General features: G+C 39.4%; 1 long non-coding RNA gene across 1 annotated transcript in view; it reads left to right on the top strand.

The window, feature by feature from the left end:
• The first annotated feature begins 661 nt into the window (after positions 1-661).
• Positions 662-21,863, top strand: part of LOC138756292 (uncharacterized) — a 42,218-nt gene continuing 21,016 nt past the window's right edge. The window contains exons 1-3 of the long non-coding RNA XR_011352956.1: positions 662-1,057; positions 8,955-9,090; positions 9,775-9,890. This is a non-coding gene — a long non-coding RNA (uncharacterized lncRNA). The remainder of the gene's footprint in view (positions 1,058-8,954; positions 9,091-9,774; positions 9,891-21,863) is intronic.

Here is a 21,863-nt window from a genome sequence, read left to right as displayed (position 1 = left end):
TGAGATAGTTAGCTTCTGAGGAGAGATTGTAACCTGGAACTGTACTCACTAGAATTCAAAATCATTCTTTGGAATTCCAGTAAGGGGATTTTATAATCATATATAAAATTATGTAAGGGATAAACAAGATAAAGGCTGGAAATTGTTTCCACTGGTTGGTGAGGTGAGAACTAGGGGACATGGCTTAAAAATTTGAGGGAGTTGGTTTAGGACAGAGATGAGGAAGAAATGCTTTGAAGTAGAGGTTACAATTTGAATTGAAGAAGGATAAATGTTTGCAAAGTAGAGATTATGGGGAAAAGGCAAGTATGGAAGTTGAATGCTTGGCCAGATCAGTCAGACTCGAAGAGCAGAATGGCCTATTGCTCCTAGTTTATATGTTCTTATGTGAGGTAGGAGCCACAAGACTGCACATGCTGGAGCAACTCAGCAGGTTGAGCAGCATCTGTGGGAGAAAAAGATATGGTCATATTGGCTGCTGTATTTCCTACATGACAATGGTAATTATAATCCAAATGAAAGTCCAGTATAGATAAAGCTTTTTTATATAATAAGGAATATGCTAGCTAGAATAAACATAGGACTAGAAAATGAGAAGTGGGAATTAATATTGGAAATGGTTGAGACATTGAATGGCTGTGTTCTCGCACCAACCCTCTTTTCAATCTTCTTCAGCATGATGCTGAACCAAGCCATGAAAGACCCCAACAATGAAGACACTGTTTACATCCGGTACCGCACGGATGGCAGTCTCTTCAATCTGAGGCGCCTGCAAGCTCACACCAAGACACAAGAGAAACTTGTCCGTGAACTACTCTTTGCAGACGATGCCGCTTTAGTTGCCCATTCAGAGCCAGCTCTTCAGCGCTTGACGTCCTGCTTTGCGGAAACTGCCAAAGTGTTTGGCCTGGAAGTCAGCCTGAAGAAAACTGAGGTCCTCCATAAGCCAGCTCCCCACCATGACTATCAGCCCCCCCACATCTCCATCGGGCACACAAAACTCAAAACGGTCAACCAGTTGAATAATTGTAAAATTTTGTGAAATCTTGAGATTGTGGTAGGTGCTATTTAAATTCTACTTTAGAATGTATAGTGGCTGGTATTGCTCTCTGCAATATTCTCGAAGTTGTCAGACAATGAAATCATGTCTATTGTGCCTCTCCATGGACGGAATCCACGTTGATTTAGGAAGCAGCTCCTCAGTCGGTGGAGGAATACCCAGGAGATGCATTTTCCTGTGGAAGACAGAAATTTCTCTATTGTTTCCTCAGACTGATTTGGCTCCTTTCTTGAGGTTGGTCCCAATTGTAGCATCTACGATGCTCCTGGTGAATCCTGCTTTTTCTCGATGTGAACCATACAATTGTGGGTTTGTGACTGGCCTTCTCATCCTCTCAATCAGGAGTGACAGCAAGGTTGGCCCGAATAGATTTTAGTGCTGTGGAGTTGAGCGTAACCTTATCAAGATTGGAATTGCGGTTCAGGAGGAAGTCTTCAGACCCTTGACCTCATGAAAGCCTTTTTATTCTAATAGGCTTTGATGGACTATGAAACACCTTCCTCAGATTCATCTTCATCGTGCATTTGCTTCACTGGTATGCAAAGCACAATACTAACTAGTCAGTCTACCAGAAGGACAAATGTCATTGAGGATTAGGGTCAAACAAGGCTGTGTCATAGCTCAATATTTTTATCCCAATCTTTCCAGCTGTAAAGTTGCACCATATCCAACACAGACATGCTGAGGGATTGGACATAATGCTCAGAGCTAGTGGAAAATTGTTTAACTGTCCTTTAGAACCCAGGTCATCTGTACTTAAGTATGTTGAAGATGTACATTTCCACGGAGTCAAAGGCTGAGGTCAAACAAGTCATTGAAACATATGAGACAATATGCCTTGTATTTCTGATCTGCAAGGCCGAGGTCCTCTGCCAATCTATTCCTTTTGGCGAAGACAGACAATAGTGATGAAATTCACCCCCTCCTTCAAAGTGCCTGCAATTTCTTTGGCTGATTGAGGAAAGGGAAGATTAAATTTGGCATGAAATTCTTGATCTCTAATCTGAGACTTAGACAATATGTTCCAGACATAAATACCATCAACCCTGTCTCTGTAAAATGCTGCAAATTCACTGGAAGGATAAGTGAACCAATATTAGCATCTTCTCCCAGGTCATCATCTCTAGCAGAAAGGCACTGGTTACTCACAGTAACTTCTTTGGCTTGGCTTCGCGGACGAAGATTTATGGAGGGGGTAAAAGTCCACGTCAGCTGCAGGCTCGTTTGTGGCTGACAAGTCCGATGCGGGACAGGCAGACACGATTGCAGCGGTTGCAAGGGAAAATTGGTTGGTTGGGGTTGGGTGTTGGGTTTTTCCTCCTTTGCCTTTTGTCAGTGAGGTGGGCTCTGCGGTCTTCTTCAAAGGAGGTTGCTGCCCGCCAAACTGTGAGGCGCCAAGATGCACGGTTTGAGGCGTTATCAGCCCACTGGCGGTGGTCAATGTGGCAGGCACCAAGAGATTTCTTTAGGCAGTCCTTGTACCTTTTCTTTGGTGCACCTCTGTCACGGTGGCCAGTGGAGAGCTTGCCATATAACAGGATCTTGGGAAGGCGATGGTCCTCCATTCTGGAGACGTGACCCATCCAGCGCAGCTGGATCTTCAGCAGCGTGGACTCGATGCTGTCGACCTCTGCCATCTCGAGTACTTCGACGTTAGGGGTGTAAGCGCTCCAATGGATGTTGAGGATGGAGCGGAGACAACGCTGGTGGAAGCGTTCTAGGAGCCGTAGGTGGTGCCGGTAGAGGACCCATGATTCGGAGCCGAACAGGAGTGTGGGTATGACAACGGCTCTGTATACGCTTATCTTTGTGAGGTTTTTCAGTTGGTTGTTTTTCCAGACTCTTTTGTGTAGTCTTCCAAAGGCGTTATTTGCCTTGGCAAATGTTGAGTTCCTCAACATGATTATCCAACTGCACGAAAACCAACAAGGTCGGGTCAGATACAGCAATGAGCTCTCTGAACCCTTCTCCATTAACAATGGCGTGAAGTAAGGATGTGTTCTCGCACCAACCCTCTTTTCAATCTTCTTCAGCATGATGCTGAACCAAGCCATGAAAGACCCCAACAATGAAGACGCTGTTTACATCCGGTACCGCACGGATGGCAGTCTCTTCAATCTGAGGCGCCTGCAAGCTCACACCAAGACACAAGAGAAACTTGTCCGTGAACTACTCTTTGCAGATGATGCCGCTTTAGTTGCCCATTCAGAGCCAGCTCTTCAGCGCTTGACGTCCTGCTTTGCGGAAACTGCCAAAATGTTTGGCCTGGAAGTCAGCCTGAAGAAAACTGAGGTCCTCCATCAGCCAGCTCCCCACCATGACTACCAGCCCCCCCACATCTCCATCGGGCACACAAAACTCAAAACGGTCAACCAGTTTACCTATCTCGGCTGCACCATTTCATCAGATGCAAGGATCGACAATGAGATAGACAACAGACTCACAGTAACTATATTGATATGGATTACATGATAACTCACAAAGCAAGCAGCTTATTCTGAAGTGTATTATGGTATGAGATTACCATGGACAAAATGGTTTCTAGGATATGCTCAAAGCTTCTTTCAAGAAATGCAGCATCCCCTCGGAGTCCTGGGAACACCTGGCCTTCAGCTGCTCAAAGTTGAGAAGGAGTAATCAGAATGGTATCAGGAGGACACAGAAGCCCTGTGAAGGTGGCAAAGGGAGGGCACTACCTCGTAAACTAGCTGCCTACCTGTGCTCTCTCACCCTGTTTGTGGGGGACTTTGCAGTTCCCCTATTGGCTTATTCGTCATTTCAGAACCCACAAGACTAGAGTGGAGCAAGTCATCCTCAGTCCTGAGGGAGTGCAAAAGATGAAACACTTTGGAATCCCTATATTCTTAGACTAAAGCAAAAATACATTCTGGATTCTGGGGGAAAAAAAATAGAATATGCTGAAAATAATCAACAGGTCAGGCAGAGTCTGCATAGGGTGAGCCTGGGTTCCTGTATCAAATAACTTGCATAGTTCCATCAGAACAGGGAATATGTAAAACTCCAAAAGCCTGATTGTTTTGAAATTCTGATGGTCTCATTAGTCCAGAAAGTGATCGGGGGGTGGGGGGGGTGGGTGGGGGGGGGGTTGTGTGTGGAGTGCAATTTGGGGTCCAGCCTGCATGTTGTATCTACTGCCATGACCAGTGTCTGAGTCCATGACCAGAGCCAGGATTAGTGTTAGGTACAACATGGATCAGGACCATGTGTAGGTCTGGAGTACTGAAATTTACCAGGATCTATTTCCCACTCCCTTTAAATTCACCAGGACTCAGTTTTCCCAAGCCGTTAAATTCATGAGACCTGTGCAACACTTAGTGAGTGCAATGTGTTTACAGTTCTCTCAATGATGCTCCTCTAGTTGCGGAGTTCCTCCAGCGGATTGTGTTTGGTTTCCTCAGTTGCTTGTGTGTCTCCACATTATGTTGTCATATTGGTATAATAACACCCAATAGTCTGGAAAATTTGTTAACTCAGCACCATAAAAATCCTAAAGTGTCAGACTATTTGGAGTTTTATGATATCTGCTGTGGGGTCAGTTGCTGCAATGTACACTTGTTACATCAGAAACTGCCAGCAGAGGGTACACTTGATCAGAATCAGGATTTATTATGAACAAGTCATTAAATTCAGTGTTTTACAGCAGCGTCACAGTGTAACATTCATATTATAACCATCTTATGACATTGCTATGAAAAATAAAATGATAAAGAAAATAATAATGCATGAAAAATAAGGCAGTGTCTTTGGTTCATTGGTTATTCAGGTATCTGATGGCAGCAGGGAAGAAGCTATCCTTGTGCCGCTGAGTTCTTGTCTTTAGGCTCCTGTACCTTTTCTCTGATGGCAGCAGAGTGAAGGGGGCATGGCCTGGATGGTGGGGGTCTTTGAGGATAGAGGCTGCTCTTTTAAGACACCGCCTCATGTAGATGATCTCGATGGAGTGAAGTCTGGTGCCTGTGATGTTGCAGGCCGAGTTAACAACCCTCTGGAGTTTATTCTTGTCCTGAGAGTTGATGGCCCCCTACCAGGCAGTGATGCAATCAGCCAGAATGCTCTCCATAGTACACCTGTAGTAGTTTATGAGAGTCTTCGGTGACATACTGTATCTCCTCAGTCACCTCACAAAGTAAAGCTGCTGGTGAGCCTTCTTTGTGATTGCATCAATGTGGAGGCTGCAGGACAGATCCTCGGAAATGTAAACACCCAGGAATTTGAAGTTCTTGACCCTCTCCACTACTGAGCCCTCAATGAGGACTGGGTCATGACTCCTAACTTCCTCCTGAAGTTCACATTAATCTCCTTGGTTTTGTTGACATTGAGTGCAGAGTTGTTGTCATTACACCATTCAACGAGCTGATCCATCTCCCTCCTGTACTCTTCCTCATTGTCGTTTGTGATTCTGCCAACAACTGTGGTGTCATCGGCAAACTTGTAGATGGCATTGTAATTGTACTTGGCTAAACAGTCGTGGGTGTATAATGAGTGGAGCAGTGGGCTAAGCACGCATCCTTGGGGGTACGCCTTTGTTGATAATAAGTGAGGAGGAGATGTTTCCAATTCATACTGACTGTGGTCTTCCGATGAGAAAGTCAAGGATCCAGTTCTGGGGGTGGGGGGGGGGGGGTACAGAGCCTAGAGTTTGTAGTTTCTTGAGTAGCACTGAGGGAATAATGGTATTGAAGGCTGAGCTGTAGACTATGAAGAGCAGCTGTATGTTTGAATTGCTGTTTTCAAGGTGATCCAAAGCTGAGTGGAGAGCCGGCGATATTGGATCTGCTGTGAAGCGATTGTGACGATTGGTGAATTGCAGCGAGTCCAGATCTTTGCTTAGGTATTTGTTAATTCTGGCCATGACCAGCCTATGGAAGCAGTTAATCACAGTAAGAGTTAAGAGCTATTGCTTGGTAGTTGTTGAGGCAGCTCATGGTACTCTTCTTCAGTATCCCACATGATTGATGCCCTTTTGAAGCCAGTGGGAATGTCTGACCACCGCAATGAGAGGTTGAAAATGTCAATGAACACTCCGGCTTGTTGGATGGTGTAGATTTTCAGTACCCTGTCAGGTATGCCGTCAGGGCTCGAAGCCGCCCTCAGAGACAGATATCACAGGGTCCTCAGACTTTTCATGGATTCTAGTAGGCATTGTTTGCTTCTTCTTCTCTAAGCAGGCATAGAAGGTGTCCAGCTCATTGGGCAGTGAAGCATCACAGCCATCTATAGTGTTCAGTGTAACTGCAGTGAAACTCCAAGAATCCATGATCTGATTGTTTAAAAATACTAAATGGTATGGCATCTGGCTCTCTCATTATTATTTTAAGTTCTTGTAATCCTTGGATCCAAATGTACCACAAGCTGAAATCTACAACCTAAATTTCACACGGTTCTGTTTCCTGTGCTCATTTAAATCTCTTCAGGTTCACTGGGAAATATGTAAACTATGTGTAAAGATGTATTGTATAAGAGTCACATCCAATAGTCCAGAAAATCTCCTCGTCTGTCACCATCAAAGTCTGAATTTTACTCCATCAATGGTATTTCCAACATTTCCATTAAATTCTTTTCCAGCAGCCATTGGACTTTTGAACATCTGTGTACTACCCTAATCATAAACTGCTCCAGGACCACCAAAAGATCTGTGCACAATTGAAACATTTTTTTCTTGCACTAAATGCTGCAACGGTGAATATTTAGTTATCTGTTTTATTACATATATTTTTTTTTTCTGTTTGGGTAATTAGTGGCAATGGAATTTATTACTACTGGAGGTGGTATGTTTTGCGAACCTGTGTGGCTGCAGCACATAGGAATGTTGGAGTTGTATGTATGGATATGACAATAAACAGCAGAAGCTCTCAAAAACACCAACGTTTTATTCTGAAAGTCTTGTATACCTGCAATGATTTATTTGCATTAATGAATCGTACTACAGGTTTGACTCTTGTGTGTATACCAACACTGCAATATGAGCAGGACAAAACTTCAACCTCTTTTGACCCATATATGCAGTTTAAAATGATACAGTAAAAGTCCAAAAATCCAGATGCCAGTAATCTGGACCACCCAAGAATACAGACTCTCAAACATTTTAAATTTCGTGGGCTTCTGTGTGCATGTGTAAGAGTCATGGATGCACAGTGGCAACAAGCGATCACACTTAGTACAGATAATCTTATCGCAAAAAAATTCATTTGGAAACTGTATTTTCATTTTACAATGATAATTTATAAACATATTTTCAAGTATCACACACTTTTTGTCGTGAAAAAATGTATGATTACATTTTTGTCAAGTGTTGACTTTATTTCTCTTGAAATGCTTGTTCTGATAAATGAAGCATGCTGTATTTGCTAATGAATAATATCAAAATTTACTTGTTCATCTCTTCTTTACTCTTCATTACATTTGAATTTTAAAAGTACTGCCCAAGAATTCGGAAAATCCAAAAATCCAGACCAACTGAATCTCTGAGCTGTCCGGATTTTAGGACTTTTACTGTTTTTAGGAAATCCATTGAGCTCAGCAGTGCTGTTAGATTCAGCTGCAGCTACTGCTTTGTTCTTTCTGAGGAAGTGACAGGCCTATAAGGTGGCAAGTCAGAAAACTCAACAGTCCAAAAAACAGTAAAGAATGATGAAAAAAAAAATGAGGAAGGAAAAACAACAGCGGGGGCAGAAATATATGAACATATTGGGAAATTTGCAGTAAAAGAATTAATAAAGTATGCATAGATTCTGTAGAATACAAATCCAGGAATGGAAAATAAGTAGATGCAATAAAGGTATAATGCTTGATTTTCACAATCAGAGAAATTTGTATTCCTGAAATAGCTGTGAATGGGAATTGGAAGGTTGGGAGGAACTTTGGAATATTACAATTTCCAGGAAAGTGGCACCAGCAAATTCTTAGAGCTGCAGAATGATGGATCTCCTTGTCCTAGGGTCTTAAATGGCCAGTGAGATACCTGATGGGTGTAATTTTTCAAATTTCCCTTGATTGGGCTGGTGGTGTGGGGAGCAAATTGTTCCTTGAGATTGGAAAATTATACAAGTAACTTTATTATTAAATCAGCATGTAGGCAAAGCAGGACTTTACAGCCAATTAGCTTAACATATGGGGTTGGGAAAAAAAGTTATTCGTGTTAAAGCGGGGCACTTGGGAAGCTTCAAGGTAATGGCACCGTCAATGAGATTTTGAGAAAGGAAGACCATGTTTAATCAATTTATTGGACTTCTTTGAAGAAGTAGCATAAGCTGTCAATACTTTGGATGTCCAAAGGTTTCCTGAAGGCATTTGGTGCAGAGCCACATCAAAGGTTATTGCAGAAATAAAAATTATTGGTGAAAGGTGGCATATTGTTACAGATATAAAAATGCCTGGCTAAAAGGAAACCAAGTAGATCAGTGGGTCTCATGGTTTGCCACATGGTAGTACCACAGAGATCTCAGTTATTTTTTACAGTTTACATCAGTGATGTGGATTATGCCACATTTGCTGATGGCACAAAGTAGGCTAGCAAGTTAAATTGTGAAGAGGACATAAAGAGGCTGCAATGGGATAGATATGTTTAGATCATGGACAAATATAAAGCATATGGACTATAATGACAAAAAAATGTGAAAATACCCATTTTCATATTTGTCATTACAACTTTGAAGGAAGCCATCCAGCCCATTGAATCAATGCTAGATCTCGGACCATTTCTATCAGTCTCATCTCTCTGACTTCCCTGTAAGGTATTTTCTCTTGTATGCCCGCATATTTTGTCTGTCCAGAAAGAACATTTCCCACTGTAGCAGCAAACTGTCTCTGAAATATTTTATTATTTTGCTGGAAATTTGTTCCACACATTGATTTATTTTAATTTATAATTTAGAGATACACTCTTCTGGCTCACAAGCCTGTGCAGCCCAAGAACACCCATATGACCAATTACCCACCAGACTCTGTACGTCTTTGGAATATGGAGGAAACCAGAGCACCTGGAGAAAACCCGCGCAGGTTATGTAAAGGTTAAAACCTTGTGTTTTTTAACTCTTAGTTAATTTTGTGCCTATATCTTTGCTGCAGCGAAGGCTATCATAATAAATCTTTTTTTGTGCTTCATCCAGTTTGAGTGTTACCATAGTGACTATCATGTAATATGTTGTAATATCCACCCAAAGTAATGGCTTGCTCATGATTCACAAGGTGTGAACGCAAGAAATTTTTCTTTGAATTTTTTGCATCTCTTTAAAGTTTGTTTATTTCTTTAAGCTAAGCTTTTGTATCATTATACAGTAAATGCTTTATTTATCATTATGAAAGTCTTAATGAAATATTTATCTGTTTTATCAATGAATTAAAACTATATAAAGTAGCATTCACAGAGTTGGATTTATTGGATTAAAGAGATCGAAATTTGGAATATCATAGCTCACGCTTCTGGAAGATATTCTTTGAAATTAGGATATATTAGAATAAGGAAAGTTCATCTATAGGTTATGGGAGTATATACAAACTCCCTCGAGACAGCGGTGGATTTGAACCTGGGTTGCTCGTGCTGTAAGAGTATTGCACTAACCATGATCACTCTATGAAGAAATATTGCAGGAAATCAATTTTAAACTTTCGTTTACAAATTTAAATGCTTGATGCATTATAGCTAAGATGGAAGAGGGCTGCCATTAATTTAATACTAAATGTCTTTCAAATAGGTTATTTAATTGAAACTAAAACAAAAAAGTGCTGGAGAAACTCAGCAGGTCCCACAGAGTCCACAGGAGACACAGATATACAACCAGGAAGTTGAGCCTGAACCCTTCATCAAGAAGTGAGTAAACTGGGTAAATTAGTGCTGTTTCAGTTCATCCAATTTGCAGATGGTCTCAGTCTGGCAGTGCATGGACAGATGTTGGCATGGAACTGGGGTGGGGAATTGAAATAGGTGCCACTGGGAGATTCCTGTTATTATAGTGAGCTGAACACTTCAGCAATTTTGTGTATTAACTACAACCACAGCACCTGCAGACTTTCTGTTTCATTTCATTGTAATTGGTTGATTTATACATACTTTAAACTATTTAGATAATTTTTTTTGCATTCTCAAGATTAGATGTCAATAACAAAGCAAGTGTTTTGTTTGCTCAGCTAAATTGCATTGAGAAGTTAGTGGTGGTTTTGTTTTGCACCACTGCTAAAGGTAAAATAATTGCATCAGTAACCATGTAAACACATTGAAGTGTCTTTTTTTAATTTTTTTCCCACTACGAACCATATTAACCAAAATACACACAAACATTTCCCTCTTGAATATACACAGTGTCATTTTCTCCCCTTTTTCCCCCCTCCCTTCCCTCCCTTCCCATCCCCCTCCAAACCCATTAAACATTCAACATATACAATACAATAAACCCATTAAACAATGTCATCACACAAATGAAAATAAACAGGAAAATTGTGTCATCTACTTTTACACACTGGGTCAGTTCATTTCGTCTTCTTCGCATTCTATCATTTTAGGGGGTGAAGGTCCACGGTAGGCCCTCTCTGTTGTGTTCCATGTACGGTTCCCAAATTTGTTTGAATAATGTGACTTTATTTTGTAAATTATATGTTATTTTTTCCAATGGAATACATTTATTCATTTCTATGTACCATTGCTGTACTCTCGGTCTCTCTTCTGATTTCCAGGTTGACATTATACATTTTTTGCTGCAGCGAAGGCTATCATAATAAATCTTTTTTGTGCTTCATCCAGTTTGAGGCCTAATTCTTTACTTCTTATATTACTTAGAAGAAAGATCTCTGGATTTTTTGGTAAGAGAAAGAAAATTATGAAATAAGCTGTAAACCCAAACAAAAGAGGGAACAAGATCTAAACATAAAGATAAAAAATGAAATATGGGAAAAGCTATGCTCTGGAACTATGAGAAATACAATAAACATGAGGTTACGCATGATACAGTATAATTGGTTACACAGGCTATATATCACGCGCCAAAAGTTAAATAAATGGGACCCAACAGTATCAGATAGATGTTTTTGCTGTGAGAAGGAAATGGGAACAACAGTACATGCATTTTGGGCATGTGAGAAAGTGGAAAAGTTTTGGGAAGATCTAAAACAGGCATTAAATAAAATCACAAAAAAACAGTGTCTTTTCTTAAAGCAGGATTCATTTCTTGCAGGAGATGCATAAACCAGTTGTTATCATCTTTATAGTTCTGTATTTTATTTATAAGAATATTAATTTTGGCAGCCATAGTGATTTTCTGGATAACCATTCCAGTGAAAATATCAAAATTCTGCCACACAAAAATTGATCTCTGGGGGAAGACACAAGATTTGGTTAATCCAAGAATCTCATGCCCTCCTGTGGGCATTCACAGAATAGCATAGGGAACATCCCAGGGACAGTCTGGCTACCCAGGCCACTGTGGTTCCAATATTATAATAGAGGCTAAACTGCATAAATGAGCTATAAAATGCTTTGGAACATTGTGAAGGGTGTGGCACAAGCATAGGTCTTACAAATTGTACTCCTCTTTCCTTATTGCCCTGCATTAAAAAAAAATATATTTACAAACCAACATAAGAAAATAGGAATTAGAAGCAGAAGACTGTATGGATAAAATAGAACAGATACCAATGGATCTCTCCCCATGCCTTTCTTGCAAAGAGCCATTCCTATAGGGTTTAGGTTGACCATCTCCGTACTGTAGCATCAAGGGCAGTTTGTCGTGGTGCTGAGGTTTTGACAGCACAGGAAGGGCAGTCAGGGGCTGTCTTTCTCAGCACCAGCCAGAGCAGTGCCTGGCATTTGAAAAACATTTTTGGTGAGACATTTTGCCAAATGTACTCAATCATTTTTTTCAAGGAAAAGCTCAATTGGGTCCATTACCTCAGTAGGACAAAGATTGATGACTCGCTATTGAATATTACTGGTTCTGTCATGGAGAACACGAAGTTCCTTGTTATGCATATAAAGGATGACCTATCCTGGACCCACAGCACCTCATTAGCCAGCAAGGTGCAGCAGCACATTCACTTTCTTAGGAGGTTGAGGAGGGCAAGGCAACTGGCCCCCATCATGAAAACATTTTACAGAAGTACAATTGAGAGTGTCTGGCTGCATCATTTTGTGGTATGGTGGCTGCAAAGCATTCCATTGGAAGTCAATACAGAGGATCATCAAAAAGGCCAAGAAGGTCCCTCTATTGACAACATTTACCAGGACCATTGCTTAAATACAACTCAAAACCAAGGAGATGATTGTGAACCTCAGGAGGAAGTCAGGGGAACCTGACCCAGTCCTCATCGAGGGCTCCATAGTGGAGAGAGTCAAGAACTTCAAATTCATGGGTGTCAACATCACTGAGGATCTGTCCTGGAGCCTCCTTGTTGATGAAATAACAAAGAAGGCTCACCAGCAGCTATACTTTGTGAGGTTTTTGAGGAGATTCATTATGTCACCTAAGACTCTTGTAAACTTCTACAGGTGTACTGTGTAGAGCATTCTGGCTGGTTGCATCACTGCCTGGTATGGAGCCACCAACTCTCAGGACAAGAATAAACTCCAGAGCGTTGTTAACTCAGCCTGCGACATCACAGGCACAGACTTCACTCCATCGAGGACATTTACAAGAGGCGGTGTCTTAAAAGAGCAGCTTCTATCTTCAAAGACCCCCATCACCCAGGCCATGCCTTCTTCACTCTACCGTTGGGAAAAAGGTCAGAAGCCTAAAGACGAGCACTCAGCGGCACAAGGAGAGCTTCTTCCCCACTGCCATCAGATTCCTGAATAATTAACAAGCAAAAGACACTACCTTACTTTTCTGCATTATTATTGTTAGTTTTTATTTTTTTTTATATTTTATTGTTGAAAATGGTTTATAATATGAATGTTTTTACTATGATGCTGTGCAAAACACTGAATTTCATCACTTGTTCATGATGATAAATTCTGATCTGATTCTGAGAATAATTGAGGGTCCTTTCCATTCATCACACAGAAATAGTTTCTTCCTACAGGCTCTGAGATTGAAGAACAGTATCCAGCAACTGAGTAATCTTCCCAAAATGTTTAATATTTAAATTATATATAATTATTATGTGCTGTATATGTGTGTGCACCATGGTCTAGTGAAACACTGTTTTGTCTGCCTGATGACAATAAACTTTCTCATCGCACTAAAATCCCTTATGCCTGTTATCATTCCAATAAAACTTCTCATTATCCCCTCCCAAGTTATTGACAACTGTCCCAATGTGTTTGCTATAAATTGATACATTATTCCAACCAAGGGTTAACTAGCAATTTTAAAAGTGTAGGAAAAAACCTTATTTTTTTGTAAAGAAAGCACTATTCTGTGACCAACACTGTTTGCCCACTTCTGCCAATGGCTGTGTAACTGAGAACTGCTTATGTCTGTACCCAAGGCTATGGACTAGATTCAAAATTAAATGTAAATGGGCTGAGAGAAAATCATTTTAAGTTGAAATGAAAGTGTTAAACCAAGGCATATCACTGAGAACCAGCATTCTACTTAACTAAACAGTAAATTTAATAGTGTGAAATTCTGTTCCCATATAATACTGTTAACATTTTTTATCAAATGTTTCTTCATTTAGTTTAACAACTGCACATAAATTTGAGTTAATGAGGTGTGAAGTATTTTACGACCTCTAGCTGCTCGATGGACGAAAAGCTTTAGTGGTCAATTTGGTTCAGTGAAATAATAACAACACAGTTTAAATTTTGAAGCCAGGACAAATTTGGGTATCTGAAGGTTCTGGGGCTGTACTTGCTGGAGTTTAGAAGAATGAGGGAGGATTTTCATTGAAATCTATCAAATATTGAAAGGTCTAGACTGAGAGGATGTGGAGAGGATGTTTCCTATGGTGGGGGAGTTTGGGACCAGAGGGTCACAACCTTAGAACACAAAAATGTCCCTTTAGAAGTGAGAGGAGGAATTTCTTTGCACATAGGGTGGCAAATTTGTGGAATTTGTTGCCATGGATGACAATGGAGGCCAAGTCATTGGGGATGCTTAAGGCAGAGGTAGATGTATGTATTCCTGATTAGGAAGGGAATCAATGGTAATGAGGAGAGGCTGGAGAATAGAGTTGAAAAGGATATTAAATCAGTCAGAATCGATGGACTAAATGACTCAATACCACTCTTATCTCTTATGGTCTTATGGCATAGGCTAGAATGTTTAATAGAGAGAGAAGATCATTGATATCTCCATTCACTTGGACTCCCTGATGCTGTAAAAGTGCATCAGAAAAGGCAAGATCTGCGGAAAGAAAACCCTGAAATATAGTTATTAAATTTGTTGATGATGTGATTGAACATAAACTCACTCCACTTAAGCCTATATGCTTGTGCTGTATTCAGATGAGATTTCAAACTAATATGGAGGTTGTTTCTTGGAAGAAGAGCTGGGCAGCGATCTGTGGTCTCAACAATGCTTCTCCCTCAGTCAAAATTTCAAAAATAGATTTAGCCATTATTACTCTTGGTGGGACTTGCTTTATATTATTTGATTTAATATAAAACCACTCAACATATCACAATATTTCAGTTAATCCAAATATATGTGAAAAAAAAGAAAAACCTCCTGTAAATCCCCCCACACCCTTCCCCCAACCCTCTACAAACTAAAAAAAGGAGAAAAAGAAAAAGAAAAGGGAAAAGAAAACCACACCTGGAGGTTTTCACATTCTAATACTTTTAAATGTATTTATAGAGACCAATAGGAGAAAGGGAATGTTCGAGATTCATTTAAATTTTAATACCAACAGTTTGTAAATATGGGCTCCATATTTTCCAAAAAGTATGATATTTATCTCTTAAATTGTAAATAATTATCGTAAGTGGAATGCAATTCCGAACTTCTGCATGCCATCTATCCATTCCCAAATCAATATCCAATTTCCAAGTTATAGCAATACATTTTCTAACTATTGCCAAAGCAATTAGAACAAATTTTACTTGATATATATTCAGTTTTAATTTAGGTTTAATTCCTCTGATAGCTCCCAGTAAAAATAACATTGGATCCTGTGGGGATCTAACTCCAGTAATTCGTTCTAATAGATTACCCAAATCAAACCAAAAAGGTTTAATTGTGGAACACTGCCAAGTTGAAGACATAAAAGGTACCAACTTCTTGTCAACATCTAAAACATAAATATGAATAAATATAAATCATTTTATGCAACCTTTGTGGTGTTAAATCTAATTGATAGATTTTGTATTGAACTAACCAATAACTCACATTTATTGTACTTTCATATTCTCTCTACATATCTGAATCCATCTACCTTCATCTATTTGCTTATTTAAATATATAAATATACCTCCCATTTATATCTTGATTTATGAACTCCCTCTTTTCGACCCTACTTTTGTAACAATTTATGGGGGACCTGCTGAATGAAAATTGGCTGCTGCCTTTTCTATATAACAAAAGTAATCACCTCATTGATCAGAATAAAGTGTATTTTGGGATGTTGTGAAAGGACCTGTTTTTAAAGGGGACAGATTTTCAGAATTGGGATGAACATCTTGGGTGTAGATTTAAATTGGACTATTATTTCAAAGAGCTAGTTTTATGGAAAGGGGCTAAATGGATTCCTGTACTTGAAGTAAAAAAAAACTGTTGGGGAAACTCAGCAAGTCAAATTGTATCTGTGAAGGCAAAGAAGTGGTCAAGGTTTCAAATTTGGATTCTGCGTCAGAATTCCTGAATGTAGTATACCTTGATTTCATGAGATTTTCACCTTTTATCAAGATGCCTGTTCATATCCTTTGATCTGTAATAGTCCATCCCAGGGTTACCCCTGTTGTGATATTTCTGGTCCTTGTTTGCAATTTCTTGTTTGACATTAATAGAATTACTGCACATGCTGACCTTCTTCTTTCTTCTTCTTCTTTGGCTTCGGGGATGAAGATTTATGGAGGGGTAAAGTAAACAGCTGGAGAGGTTTTAAAGATAAATTCAGCAGCTCATGGGTGTAAATAGGAAATTTTATTCTAAAACTCGCTCCCTTACCTACATTTTATAAGCTTAGCAAGGATTCGTTGACAGTACCTTGGAACTCGTTTCCCATCCACAATAATGTGTACATAGCTGAGATAAATTTCTTTATATGTCTATCACATACCAACATTTCCATATCACCACATTTTGCTAATTACATCTGTACATATATCACCATCCTTTCAGAATCCTGGAACTCCCCACTGAAAAACATGGAAAAACATGAATCATGCATAATGCAGTAATTCTAAGTCAGGGTTAAACCTGACTGAGGATGGACAATAAATTTCATTCTTGCTACCAGTATACACGTCCTGAGGGTAATCTTTAAAGCACAAAATAATACTGTTTCTTTCAAAGCATCTGTAAAGGTCCAAATGCCTAAGGGTGAGAAAAAATGGATTCATAATAGATTTCATGTTGAGTTTTCTTTTTGAAAATTTTATTTAATTTTTTTCCATACTTATAATCATAGCCATATGCAAAATAGAGTAGTCAACTATTTGTATCAAATCCATTATGCATGATGGTGTAAAACCCCAACCTCCCAACACCCTCTCACTAAACAAAACACCAAGAAAAGAAATGAAAATAAGAAAAAGCATAGAAAAGAAAGATAAAACAAGAAAACAATAATAGATACCTGGTTGGTGAAGGACATCCTTCACCACACAGCGCTGACCATTTGTATCTTTTGTGACAGAGTATATAGAGGTGTTTGGGAGATAAATTTGGAACGGGTTGTTAGAGCAGGTCACACACAAACACTTTAAAGCACAGAATTTTTGCAGGAGCTTTTGCAAGATGCTCAGACTTATAATGGACGGTTATTTGCAAAAGGCAACAAATGTAACAACAGGCAGGGCAGCTTTGTCTGGAAACAGAACTTACTGTCTCTATGAAAACCAACAAGAACCCTTCTGAGTGGTAACCATTTACCAGTTAAGCACCAAAACCTGGTTAACTTTGTTAATGCTAACTTCTGTGCACAGTACGAGAATTGCCTACAAACCAGTGAGATTGGATTGTGACTAAAGAACTTTGCTGAACTTGCACGCACATTACACACACGTGCGCTTAGCATTAGAGGGGGGTTAAGTAAGTTGAGTTAGTCAATAGAGATAAGTTAAAGTTTGATTCTATTTTCATGTTCAAAGATAATTAAAAGCAACTTTTGTTTAAGTAACCCTTTGTCATGGTGCACATCTATTGCTGCTGGGTTTTGGGGTCCTCTGGACATGTAACATTTTATGGGGGGGTTTTCAGAGAAGAGATTGTTTTTCTTGTTTCAGGTCACCACAGAGTTCCTGCTTTTTTCTCCTCTCTGCCCGCAAAGATCACATGACCTTCCAGACAGTAAGTTCTGTTTTCAGACAAAGCTGACCTGCATGTTGTTACATTTTTGAAAATGACAGTCCAACATGAGTCTGAGCACTCTTGCAAAAGCTCCTGCAAATATTTTGTGTTTTAAAAATGTTTGTGTGTAACCTGCTTGAACAAGCCTTTCCCAATTTATCTTCCAAACACCTCTGTATATTCTGTCACACTTTTGATATTTCCAAGGAAGTTGACAAGGTTCGAAGCTTAGGGAAAACATCTATAAATTAATTCCCTCAATTTGTAAATACAGGCCCCAAATTTTCAAAAGTGCATCACATTTATTTCTCAGATTGTAAGTAATCTTCTCAAGAGGAATGCAGCTATGGATTTCTGTGCTCCATCGCTCCATACCTAGATGTGTGCCCAATTTCCACGGTTCACATTTTTTTACTACTTCCAATACAATCTTCACAAATTTTTTATGATATTGAGATAATTTCAATTTTGGTCTTATCCTTTCAATATTACCTAATAAAAATAACTGTGGGAATTTAATTCCTGTAACCTGTTCTAAAAAATTGCCAAATTTATCCAAAAAGATCTCACTTTAGGACAGGACCAAATAGAATGTAAAAAAAGTACCAATCTCCTGACCACATTTAAAACACTGGTCTGATAAATCTGATTTAATCTATTTAACTTCTGTGGTGTGAGGTATAATTAATGTAAAAAATTATATTGAATTTATCTGTATAGTGTTTTTTATATTATCTAAACAAAACTCTGACCAATTTTGTTCATCAATGTTAATATTTAAATCCATCTCCCATAACTGTCTGGACCTATGTATTCCCCGTTTGGAAGTCCCCATCCACAATAAAGTGTATATAGCTGAGATAAATTTCTTTATATATCTATCACTTACCAACATTTCCATATCACCACATTTTGTTAATAACATTGTTGGACCTAATATATCTCTGAAATAAGCCCTTAATTGATAATAACAAAAAAGTATTATTTTGTATCTCATATTTATTTTTTAATTGTTCAAATGACATTGAATTTCTTCTTCTGTAACAATCTTCTATATATCTAATTCCTTTCTGAGATCAAATGTTTAAAAATTGATTATCCATTGAAAATGGAATAAGTTGATTCTGTATTAAAGGTATTTTAGGCAAGACAACCTCCCCCCCCCATTCCAATTTTGTGGTTTACCTTATTCCAAATATTAATCAAATGTTTCAACAAGCTGCTTCCATCTCCCCAGATATTAATTTATATTCCCATTTATATATAAAGTCTTCCTATATTCTCTCTCCTATTTTATCAATTTCTATTTTAATCCATGCTGGCTTTTCTCCCTCATTAAAAAAAGAAGCCAAAAATCTCATTTGAGCTGCCTTATACTAATTTTTAAAATTTGGTAACTGTAAACCTCCTAACTCAAACTTCCATGTCAGTTTGTCTAAAGAAACTTTTGACATCTTACCCTTTCAAAGAAAATTTCTTATATATTGTGGTGAGTGGTAGGTCTCAAAGGCAAGGACAGCGGACAAACCAGAAGGCAAGTGTGGGAAATGGTAACAGATGCAACACACACACACACCCACACCCACACGCACACACACACACACACACACACACACACCCACACCCACACGCACACACACACGCACACGCACACGCACACACACTGAACTGATACATACTATGATCAAGGAAAAATCACTACGATGCCCCACCACCCCTTGACTCAGTGTAGGCACTGCTCTATGCTGCAAAGGACACTAATTAAACACTTTCATTCCTTTTAACAGTACACATCTTGCCAAGAGTTTCTCCAGTGCCTTTCCACATTTCTAGGCCTGGAGTGAAGCAGGGAGGTCCAAAGCTGACAAAGAGGGAGAACAAAGAGCACATGGCACCTTTATAGTGCTGAAGGGTCCAGCCCAGGTGGTTAGCAGCGACAAATGACTCAGTGCCAGAAGGGATAATCCAATTACAACAGCCATTGGCCAAAGGCCAAGTACAGGTAGGCTGGAGAGTCCAGTCCAGGTAATTTACATGGAACAAATGGCAAGGTGTACACTAATGGGTGGGGTGGAACCAAACCTTGATTGCTAGCTTGTACATCCTCTGACTAGGAAGGAAGCATGGCTGTCATGAGACAGCCACAACCCTTCTCAATATATATATGTATTTAATTCTTGAAAAAACTTTTGTGGTATCATTATTGGTAGTGTGTTATGAGCCCAGAGGACCCAAAACCCAGCAGCAATAGAAATTCATCAAGACAATGGTTACTTAAACAGAAGTTGCTTTTAATTTTCTTTAATCATAATAACAACATTAAATTTTAGCTTCTTACTATTAACTTAACTCCCTTCTAATTCTAAGTGCACATGTATGTAATGTGTATATGTTCAGGGAAGTTCTTTGTTTCACAGTCCAATCATTCACTTTTCACTTCTCCAAGTTCACCGATATCAAGCAATTCTTATACTGTTCACAGAATTTTACATTTATGAATCTTCACCAGGCTCTGGGCTTAAAGTTAAATGATTACTGCTCAGAAAAGTTGTTGGTTTCAAAGAAATATTTATTGCTCATTGGTCACACACAATCAGTCACTTCAGTGTCTTGCCGAAGAAACATGCCCCATCATGGGTTTTCCAAATGATAACCTCTTCTTCCAGGTCACCACAGAGTTCTTCTTATTTCCATTATTGCAGGAGAAATACTCTAACCAGCCATTTCCTCTTGTAAGGACTATAAGGGTTTTGAACATGGTGAACTCAGAACTCGCAACCCATTTTCAAAATGGTGGTTTTCAACAAGCTGCCAGCTTGCCACTTTGCAGCCTCAACTGCTACTGTAGAACTGACTTCTCTTTCTCTCTCTCTCTCTCTCTCTCTCTCTCTCTCTCTCTCAGAAGAATCCTGTTTGTTTTTTTTCCTCTCTCTGCTTCTAAACACCAAATTACCTCTCCCAAGGCTCCAAAAACCTAATCTTTGAAAAATCTTATCAGTACTTGAGCCTGGACTTGGTTCTATTTGCACCACCTTTTAAAGTTCTTTTCAAAGCAGTTCCATTATTTCTGCAAAATCAACCGGAGCCTCAATGTCTAGCTTCACCAAAGCTCTTGCATTTTAAATGAGATGTCTTTTGTGAAGGGTTATTCTGTTTGTGAAGTAACCCACAATCTATCTCTTTTAAAGACATATTTATCCATAACCATTCTAATAATCCCCATAACAAGTATTTGAAATAAATATTGTATTCCATGAAATATATTCATTTTAACATAATTAATCCTACCCAGTAGTGTAATTGGCAGTATTTTCCATTTGTTCAAATCTTCTCCAATTTTCTAAAGTAAAGGTACATAATCTAATTTATTATCCACCCATATCATTAAATAGTTTATTCCATTTGTTGACCATTTAAATTGGGCATCTTGTTGGCACTGAGTGTAATCCCCTATAGTAAGGGGCATAATTTCACTTTTATCCCAATTTATGTTATAATTCAATACTTTCCCATATTCCTCCTGTCTTAAATGTAATTTATGTAGTGAACTTATTGGTCCTGTTATGTAGATCAAAATGTCAGCAAATAAATTAATTTTAGATTCTTCTTGATTAACTTTAAATACTTTAGTATCAGAATCGTATCAAATAAATTCTGCAAGTAGTTCAATCACTAAAATAAATCTTTCTTTCTTTGGCTTGGCTTCGCGGACGAAGATTTATGGAGGGGGTAAAAAGTCCACGTCAGCTGCAGGCTCGTTTGTGGCTGACCAGTCCGATGCGGGACAGGCAGACACGATTGCAGCGGTTGCAAGGGAAAATTGGTTGGTTGGGGTTGGGTGTTGGGTTTTTCCTCCTTTGCCTTTTGTCAGTGAGGTGGGCTCTGCGGTCTTCTTCAAAGGAGGCTGCTGCCCGCCAAACTGTGAGGCGCCAAGATGCACGGTTTGAGGCGTTATCAGCCCACTGGCGGTGGTCAATGTGGCAGGCACCAAGAGATTTCTTTAGGCAGTCCTTGTACCTTTTCTTTGGTGCACCTCTGTCACGGTGGCCAGTGGAGAGCTCGCCATATAATACGATCTTGGGAAGGCGATGGTCCTCCATTCTGGAGACGTGACCCATCCAGCGCAGCTGGATCTTCAGCAGCGTGGACTCGATGCTGTCGACCTCTGCCATCTCGAGTACCTCGACGTTAGGGGTGTGAGCGCTCCAATGGATGTTGAGGATGGAGCGGAGACAACGCTGGTGGAAGCGTTCTAGGAGCCGTAGGTGGTGCCGGTAGAGGACCCATGATTCGGAGCCGAACAGGAGTGTGGGTATGACAACGGCTCTGTATACGCTTATCTTTGTGAAAAAAAAACTAAAATAAATAGAGCAGGTGCTAATGGACATCCTTGTTCTAGT

Source organism: Narcine bancroftii, chromosome 3, assembly GCF_036971445.1.
Source record: "Narcine bancroftii isolate sNarBan1 chromosome 3, sNarBan1.hap1, whole genome shotgun sequence".
In the NCBI taxonomy this organism is placed as follows: Eukaryota; Metazoa; Chordata; class Chondrichthyes; order Torpediniformes; family Narcinidae; genus Narcine; species Narcine bancroftii.
This window is presented reverse-complemented; position numbering and strand designations above follow the sequence as displayed.